We start from the raw sequence: 10,616 nt of genomic DNA on the forward strand, positions 1-10,616 counted from the left end.
GACTATACAAAAGGGCCAGTTGTGCTTTAGAAAAAAAACAACAGTTTTTTACTACCTTCACAGTGGCTCAGTCGGTAACGCGTCTGACTACCATGCTCAAGGTCCCGGGTTCGATCCCCGGCCGGTTCAAATCCGGGAACTTTTCTAACGATGGAAGCGGTCCCGGCGCCCACCCAGCGTCGAATAACATGGGTACCTGGGGGAAACCCTGGGGGGTAAAGGCGGTCAGGGGCGTGATGCTGATCACATCACCCCCACTCACGACCGGATCAAGGAAGTGTGGGGCGTTACTCCCACACCCCCTATACGCCTTCATGGCGTGGTGCTATGCACAGGGGAGCACTTTACCTTTTTTTTACCTTTTTTTTACTACCTTCACAACGACGAAGACCCTTCGAAAGTCTTGTCCACTCAGGGTGGCTAGACTGAATGATTGAGAAGAAAATGTAATACTTGGCAAATGAACAGCTTCGAGAGTCTTAGTCCACTTATGGTGGCTAGACTGGTGACTGAAATTAATGTATCAATTGGCCAAGGAACCTACTTCGAAAGTTTAGTTCACTTATGGTGGCTAAACTAATGATGGAAAATATATGTAGCATTTGGTAAAGCTAACTCCTGTTTGAAATTCCCAACATTCCCAATTAGCAAAAGATTTGTATTTGTACGATATTGCCGAGTCGCATCAGAATGCCTAGCGGGCTGAATGAGGATGCTGCGTAAGGAAACGCAAGACTAGTCGGAATATCAAGTAAGTCGAGGGTAGGCTACAGAGATAGTTAGGCTAACTCTGTGTTAATGAAAGTACCAATCGTTAGGCCATAGGTACGAATTTGCTTGAATTAAGGAAATTGGTTGATTATGTAAATGCACGTAAGTATGGAAACACTTTGTAAATATGTAAATAATAGCAACGTATAATAAATCCATATAATCCTACTAGAAATGTTATGATTTGCTGAAGTAACTCCAAGAACTACAGTTACTGTCCATTTTTAACAAAATATTTTTTCACTTTCTGTACATGTGTAACGAACCAGGGACTAAAAATATAAATGTTATGTGACCCCCCCCCCTCGTAATTCCGGCGCAAATATAATCTGCTCGCTTGGCACGCAAGGTGAGGTGGAAGGAGAGATTGAAAGGAAAATACAAGGGAAGGGAAGTAATCCGGAGCTGTGTGTTAAATTGAACAATCCCCAAATTTTGTATCTCTGGCTGTTGTAGTTCCTGAGATACTCACTTATGAGGGTCTCAGAAGCTATGGTTGACACGGAGGTACACGATGGATCTCGATGTTAATGTAGAACCTAACATTGTGACTTTTAAATCAAGGCTTATCGAGTTTGATCCTGATGGAGGAACGTTGCCCAGTGGTTCAGACCCATCATTTCGTTCGTTGCCTCATTGACTTTTCAAATTTCACCCCTAACGATCGAAAAGCAAGTAAATAAAGTAGATTAAAATAGTCGCAATCTCGTACTATATGTTCCGTTGCAAGTGACCCAACAAAGGCCCTTAAAATCTCATGCCAGTGACGTTCTCTGTGCCGTCAAACAAATTCCGGTAATTGCACTTCCGTAATTTATTACTTCATCTTTCTTTGTCATGGTCAAGCGAAACCTGTAAACATTGATGTAAAATAGCCAGAAATATAAATAAATCATGCAATTCAACATTTAGATTTACTATTGTATCGTTAAAGATAATCACGTTGCACATAAATACCGTCAATATCAATATAATCTATAATCTTTGTGGCCCTTCGAAGATCGTTGAATATCTCAAAAGAAGCCCCACGAAGTGGTACACCCACAGGGTAAAGTTGGTACCGCCTTTGTTCGTAGAGTGTTTACTCCAAGAAGGGAAAGTGTTAGAACTAACAAGGGAAGTACAATAAATGTAAAGAGAGTGACGGTTTTCACTTTCTGAAAGGGAGATCTCTACACTTTCTCTTCTTGCGCCCCAGCCTGCTAACTCCACACGTGCCGTTATGTAATCCCGTAACCATCTGAGGGATGTTTCTCTCATTGAGGCCAATTCTTAAAGGCAGGCTCCTTTTTATTGTGTTTTTGCGAGTTTATGTGCAACACCCCTCTTGTTCCCCATCCCTCTGCACGCTTTCTCTGCCGACCCTTCTCTCTTAAATGTTTTAACATTTTCATCCGTATCACAGCCTCATCAATTTTACCAGAAAGGTTGGACATTCTGGTTCGAAAGATCGATAATTTATGACAGCTTTCCCCCTCTTTAGTGAGTTTTCGAAAATTACTTGATTGACCCCTAACGCATTTGGTTTGAGTCGCACCCTTTTTTTCTCCGTAGTCCCACGCTTTTCACTGAAAACAATATAAGGCTGAAAGGTCTGTCTTCAGTGTCCCTACACTGACCAATAGCATGACTCTAAACTGGCCTAGAGTTTCTAAAGTTCTTGCCTGAATTTATTAAAATTAATCAGGATTTGCTCACATATTGGAGTGTTCAGAGGACGGAAGGGTGAGTATTCTCTTGAACAACCACCACTGAAAATATTCATGTTTTTATATACTCCAGTGCATATGTTATTTGTTCCAAATTGCTTAGCTTTTATTGCTATTTTTATTTAGTATTTTTTTGTATTCATTTCGCACGTTCAGAATATTTCCTTCTGATGTTTTTAAAGTATCGTGAAAGAGTTTTTGCAGACCAATATGAATATGCAAACGGAAATTGTGTCTTCCGTAGTGTTTCTGGTAAAATAGATGCCAAACTCTGACAACACGCAGGCCTGTAGCTTGGAGTGATCACTTGAGGAGGCGTTCACGGGTTACTGGTGAGTGGAGTGAGCTTGTTTCAAACATGTAAAACATGATACTTTTACTTTTAATAGTTAAACAGAAATGAAACATAAACTGCAACTAGAGATTTTTTTGCCTTGAATTCATACATATAACCAAATTCTTCTATCAGAATTGTATTACTTTTGAGAAAAGTTGTTATGGTGGTTTCAAGAGCACTTTCATTGCGAAGGGAGCAAGTGAGAAGATTTTTACTCTTCTTTCTATTTTTTTTAAAATGGACAACAATATTAATTTTAGCGGTGAGAGGGCTAGTTTTCATAGTAATAAGTTGGAAGTTGATATGACTAATATACAAATCAACGTGGTGCTAGCGTATTGAGCAAGAACAAATTACTATTTTTTCTTTTAAACAAATCGATAATTTAAACTGAATTATTAGTTAAAATTTTAAAATTGAAGGGAATGCATTGTTCCTTCTCACTTGCCCCTAGTAAATGTTCCCGTTTGCGATATAGGCTAAGAGATGCAAATTTATTAGATATCAATAAACTTATAAATTCTTTCTGATATGCATGTGAAGAAGAAGCATGGAAGGACATTGTGAAATACGATGAAAGGGGTCTCGGTCCAGGTTAGGCTAAGCCTCCCTCGTCTGACAACACGACGTTAAAAAAAAGTGTAGAAACCCTAGTAAGTGGGTGGCGAAATACATATAATTTCATTTGGAATGGTTCCATATTCCATACTGCTTTTCTACTATTTGCTACCTACCCTATAATACGTCGTTTTATTTTGAGAATATCTATACCAAAGGGTCAACACCGGTAGCAATGATAAGTTTAATTTTCCTGCTTGCTGCTATCGTGCGATTGTAATAGTCAGTTTATACTCGGCATATGCGTGTGCTAGCAGTGCAACTATTTTACCAAAGCGCTTAATTTCAATTTGGACTTGATCTTTTTTTACGCCGATTTTCTACCAATTTTGACTAATCGCGACTATGAAGATGAATGATCATCAGACGAACTGCATAAAGAGTCAGTAGTTTACGACTTTTGAGGCGAGTTTTGTCACAAATAGGAGTCCCCAAAGAGCCAGTTTCCACTTTCTAAGTAGGGGTGAGTTTTCTCACACTAGTCTAGGCTTTGTAATTATTCCTCTAGCAAATGTATGTGGTGAATATGCTTACCCTGGCTAAGGGAGTGTATTTACTCCCTTTCATCTGCATACAGTGCAAATACACCCCCTAAGCTCGGGTGAGTATATCCACCCCTCATTTCGCGGGCGGGTAAATGCGGTACCCAAGTTTATGAAGGAAAACTCACCTTTGTTTAGAACGAGAAAACTTGCCTTTTGTGGACGTCTATTTGTTACAAACACCCCTGTCAGTCACCCCTGTAAGCTGAATTTACAGTGTTTGTTTATCAGTGTACCCAAAGCGCTCGGCTACTCGGTACTTCATTTCAGTTGAATATCTGATACTACATATAATTGTATGTAATAATAATAATAATAATAATTAGAAATTCAAATGAACGTGTTTCGTGATTGCAGGGGTTTGGTGAAGGGTGTGCTCAGTAAAAAAAGGTTGGGAACTACTGCATGAATATATCCAAAAGCTTCGGAATCAGAATCATGTGTACATTCTGTGTCGTAATAATACAACTGGGATGGTGTTTTAAATAATACCTTGAACTTTGGGGAAAAAGACCCCCCCTGCCCCCCCTAAATACGTCGTTTGCAATGAAAGCATTACTTTTATATATTTTTATTAATGTTATGATTATAAACTTGGTGCATTTCTGAACTCGAAACAGTGGTTAGCACATTGTGCTACGACGCCAGGCGTCCCGGATTCAAATCCCGGCCTGGGCGTGGATGTTTGTGAGTGTCCATTCATCAATTTCATCATATCATCACTCATCCTCATCTTTGCAAATTAGGCAAAAGTGGCACTAAAGGCGAAGTAAAATAAAGCAAATCAATCAATCAATCCACTCGAAACACCTGATGAGCTAATATCTGGCATAGTTGTATTTTGTCAGATGTCAATGAAGGACAATTTCATTCATGAAATTTATGTTGTTTTATCTTTAACTTTATCGGATTTCGGTAATTTGATAAACCCTTTCATGTAACAATTTCATCATTCATCATCATCGTCGCGATTAAACAAAAAAGGTAGAATGGCGACGTAAAATAAGAAAAATAAATTAGAAATAAATATATTTTCCTTCTGGCATGCACAACAATGTATTTTCTGATGATTGTAAAGTCATACTCATCAGTACGAAATAAAATATCCATACAGTGCAAATGAATGGAATACAAGTAGAAAGGAAGATTTTTACTTTCCCTAACATTCCTAAGAAAGTAATATTTTTGGAAAAGTCATACATATGTAGAAAGTACAGATGGCCAAATCCGTTGTTTTTTTTAAAAAAATCCGGAATCCGGATAGTAAAAACGGAGAATCCGGATATTGGAGGGAATCCGGATTTTGAATGGAATCCAGATTTGGAATTCGATCCATCCTAGCTCACGCTTATTTTAAATGTTTAAATAGTACGTAACTAAGTCTACTGAATATGTTTGCAGCTAATTCCAAACTGAGAAAGAGGAATAGTTGGCTAACTGAAAAGCAATGTGCAGTAGTATTGTACGAGGGTGGTTCAGCATGCTCCGCCCCTGACCCATTTCCAGTGATAGTAGAGACCTGTAATTTTATATGTAACATTGTTCATTCTTTAGACTAATATCCACAAAGTTTCAAGAATTTACAACAATGTCTCTATTTGTTACACGTTGATGATCAGTAAGAAGTGTAGCCACATGTGTAACAGTGGGAAAATCTGAGGTCCGAGCAGTGATAAAATATTTACTCAAGAAAAATCTAACACGGGAAGACATCCATGCAGATATGGTGGGAACTCTTGGTGACTTTAGCCTTTCATATGATCTAGTGAAGAGATGGTGCCGTGAATTTAAATGTGGTCGGCAGACCTGTGAAGATGAGCATGGTGGTGACCCATCTGCAACGATGACCACACCAGAAACGATTACAAAAGTGCATGACATGATTTTGGCAGACCGGCGAGTGACTGTCCGCCATATAGCAGACACATGTGGCATCTCAACTGGCAGTGTGCATTCAATTATTCATAATCATTTGTTAATGAAAAAAATCTCTGCACATTGGGTCCCGAGAATGCTGACGGTCAACCAAAAGAGGACACGTCGTGTGACAAGTCAGAACCTGTTGCGGACAATATTGGCTGACAAGCCAAAGTTTCTGAAGAGATTTGTTACAATGGATGAAACGTGGGTTCACCACTTCGTTCCTGAAAGTAAACGCCAAAGCAGGCAATGGAAACACCCTCATTCTCCACCCCCAAAGAAATTCAAGGTTCAACCATCAAAGGGCAAAGTGATGGCATCTGTGTTCTGGGATGCATAAGGAATTCTTTTGATAGATTATCTCCAACAGGGAAAGACAATCACAGGTGTTTATTTTGCAACCCTAATTGAAGAATTACGTAGTGCCATCAAGGAGAAACGCCGCGGAATGTTGGCCCGTGGTGTGTTGTTCCATTGTGACAATGCTCCCGCCCACACATCCCAAGTTGCGGTGGCTGCAATTCACGCAGCAGGGTTCGAAATTGTCCCTCATGCCCCTTATTCTCCAGATCTGGCCCCTAGTGACTTCCACCTGTTGCCGAACATGAAGAAACACCTTCGTGGAAAACATTTTGCCAGTGATTCCGAGGTTATGGATGTTGTGAATGCTTGGTTGCAGGACCAACCACAAGATTTTTTTTCTGCTGGGATTGAAGCACTGGAAGGCCGATTGGAAAATTGTGTTAATGTTGCAGGGGACTATGTTGAAAAGTGACAGTGATTTGGTTTTCCTACGAGGGTTCCTTCTATTTCAGGGGCGGAGCATGCTGAACCACCCTCGTACAACAGTTCTTTCTTTCCGCCAAACATGCCCACATTGCTCGATGACTCCTTATCTGTCGTAGCAGTTGCACAAGAGCGATATTTTGGTAGATTGCAAAAGTAACCGATGTCGTCCGTCACCTGTCGTAGAGCCTCTTGGCTATCATTCCTATCTCTCCTGTCGGATCACACTTTAAACTGTAGGTCCAGTCCCAATTGGCCTTACTGTGCATAAAGTGGACTTAAAACACCAACTCAATCAATCTATCTTTCCTGTGTGAATCTTGATATGGCCTCCCTACTTCTCTCATTTATGTGTCCCTTCCCTGATGCCCTTCAATTGCTCCATTGAGTATGAATTGTGATAAGATGAAGCAGACGAAAGGACAATCACAAACACACATGGGCAAATCACATAACCACAAAAAAGCTCCATGTAGGATTGTACTGGCTGTGAGTCCAGACGCCATAGTCTCGTTAGTCTGCTAAATGCAGTCCCGGTTGTACTACGTGGAAGACAGTCTGATATTGGGTTGGTAGATTAGAGTATATTGTTAAATTCATGAGACAATTATTGAAAATATGGGTCGAAATCAGTTTCTCTCCAAAATTTGCTTTCTCTCTGTAATCCGTTATCATTCCAGAACCTGTCTTGCCTCCGGTATTCCCCTCGCTCTGAAATCCGGATTCCCTTTGAAATCCGGGTTGGATTCCCTCCGAAATCCGAATATTATATTTTTCGAATCCGGATTTCAAATTCTCCGAATGCAGATTTTTTTGGCCATCCCTAGAGGAAGGTGGCTGGTTGCAAGTACGATTAAAAGAGATATACAATTTATTACATAAGATGAATTATATTAAATTAGATTATAATTAGAAACAGTATCACGTTATACATTCTGCGAAGGTTCAGTGAAACTACCTGGACAACTTTTTTTCTTGGATCAGAAATTCCATTTCTGGCATTGTTTCTAAAATGGAACCCAGACCCTCAGGAGTCTTTTTAAGTTGTAAGTTTGCTAACCACAACACGGTTTACTTCAAAGAAGGAAACACGTGGTCTTCATTTAGAACACTTCCCTTCGCGATAGCCTCAACCCTCCTTATCCGACCCTCTCCCTGCCTCCTGTGGTGCACCAGCTGCGGCAACATACATACACTCAGGTCCTCATTTCGTTTGTTGCAGAATCTACAGTTCGAGGACATCAATGTCCTCGCATCGTTGATAGAATTATGTGCGATGCGAGGACCTGTGCACACAAAACACAGGTGTATATTTGGTTATACAGATGACCTACAGTTAGAGGACCGTCCTCGTAATGTCTGTTACATGCCTGTAAGGAGAAAAGTTGTCATATCTTCGTTATTATTTAGCCATTTAGTATGCCGATGCGCGTGGTGTTTCATCTCAATAAAACGTCTTTCTTGAGCGCTACTAATTGCAGTTGAGCCATGTCCTCGTATTGTATGTGATCTGCTTATGTCATCGCATGGTAGGGTAGACAAATCTGTGTGTGTGTGTGTGTGTGTTTGTCCCTCTGGTAATTCACAATGCATTACAGAAAAGAAAGAAATTGCGAACAAAGAGAGCAAGAAAATTTTTCTATCCAAATTTATATAAATTGAAAAGAGTATTGATTTAATATCTATCGCTTACAATTTTTCTCATTCAGATCGTTCGGCATAGAGGGACAACTCTCGCAGCCCCCTAGCTACTACTGCTCTGAACTTGACAAGACTGTAAGAAAAGCAGACATTGCGAGCGAAGCGAGCAAGAAAATTTTACGAAATACATTTTTATTTCTGTAAAATTTCAAGTCGAGGGAGCAATTGCTCCTCTGTGCCCCCTGCAGGTGTTCCTGGCCGTCTGGAAGAAATAATGCAAGAAAGACGTGAAAACTAATTCCATCTTCAGTATTCTTTTGTCCTGCTACTCTTAGATTCTGCTAGTCTTGCATTCTTTTACTTCAATGTTTGACCCCCTAGAATTGATTTCCGTCAAAGGTTGGGAAAAGGCAATGCCCCCTGCCCCCTTGTGGTTGTGCCACTGAATCCCCTTCTCCATTAGTTGCTTCGAACTTTCATCGGCTTGAAAATACTTCATTTTCTTTAAGAGTATAATATCGTTTAATGACAGCAATAAGATTCCTCTACACTAAATTTCTAAGTGAAAGTATAATACTAAAATGGGCATGGAACGTCTGAAAGGGGGGGGGGCAAGGATGGCCACATCTCCCCCTTCGAAAACGAATGTCAACCTAAAAGTATATATTTTGCACGTATTATTTGATTGATGTAGGTCATAGTAATTTACATTAATTATTATGCGATAATTTCAAATTGAAGAGGTGTTTTTTGAGAGGGCAACACTATTATCAGGGTAATATGCCCCATGGAAAAATGTCTTGTTTGTTCCTTCGTGGAAAAAAATATGCGAACGTCCGTGATTAGGGTGATGGCAACTGCCCCCACTTGCCCCCCCCCCTGTGCGCACACCTATGAACCTTATGTATCAAGGGAATGTAAACTGTTCTTGCCCCCTAGTTTCGGCACCTGTGGGAGTTTTGGAACCCAATCGCACCCAAAGCAAGCGTGTTTTTTTTTTTGCGTGCAAACACTCACTCACACTCAAGACTGTTCATTTATCATTCAATATGGTGGTCGAGAAAAGGGCGAGCTTTTTTGGACTTTTTTTATGATTATGGTAAACCACCCACCTATTAGATACATAACACTCAAGATGGTTTTGGCCATGTTCTTTTTATGTGCAAACACTCACTCAAATTCAAAACGGTTCACTCAATATGGGGTCGAGAAAAAGAGTGAGGGGAAAGAGAGAATAAATCGGGAAAAGAGAGAGAGAGAGAGAAACAGAGAGGGAGGGAGAGAGAGAGAGAGAGATATATGCTCTTTTCGCGTTACTGTACTGTTGTTACCACCCAACAAGAGAGGGGGCGAAGAAGACAAAGAGAATAGATAGATAGAAAAAAAGGAGAGAGAGAGAGAGATGTTCTTATTGCGTGACTGTGGTATTGTTCCTACCCAACAAGAGGATTAGGTCCATTTTACTTCGCTCTTTTCTAATCGTGACGATTAGAAAGAGTGTTGAATAGATGGAATTGGTGAATGAAAATTTACACAAAACAGCCATGCCTTGTTCGGGAGTCGAACCCGGGGGAAGTTCGAAGGTGAGATCGAAACAGGAGCTGGCTATTGAGAATATAGGAAACATGGTTTGTAACTATACATTTGCTGGAGTTCGATCGGGGTCCACCCGTGCGACGGTTGTCTTGCGCTGGATTTATTTTTGCAATAAGGAAATTTCTGATGCCTTTGTGAAAATGCTAGAATAAACAGTGGCACTTTTTCTCCAGTACATTGACCGTTTATGTGAAATTTTCGAAGAGAAAGTTTCCAAGCAGAGTGCAATGGCACACTTTCTCCGACCCATAACCGCTCATTGCACTATTTCGAAAAATTGGCATCCCCAATTTCGTGTTGTCGGATGGGAAATGAGATAAACTAATGGACGATGTTCTGCGGGGAATTTTTCCGAAACGTGCGAGGCCGATGACGTCGAAGTAGCCACCGTATCGAAAACAGTATAAAATTAGATGAATGTTAAAAGCTGTCACATTCCGAAAGAAGATCGAGAAGAAGTAAGCTGTATTTGCCTACTTGTACTTCTAAATTAATACGAGGTAAGACTGTACCAATTATTATAATTATTACTGATTAATATTAGACTGTGTATTTTAGATATAATTTTTAATGTGAATTTTGTGCATTTTGTTAACTTTTTATTAGAATAATCCCGACGATGAAGATGAATGATGATCAGATTAAAAATGGTTTGTCAAGTTTATTTTATGCACGGATAGACTAATCGGGACTGGA

This window comes from Lepisma saccharinum, chromosome 18 (assembly GCF_977018435.1).
Source record: "Lepisma saccharinum chromosome 18, izLepSacc3.1, whole genome shotgun sequence".
In the NCBI taxonomy this organism is placed as follows: Eukaryota; Metazoa; Arthropoda; class Insecta; order Zygentoma; family Lepismatidae; genus Lepisma; species Lepisma saccharinum.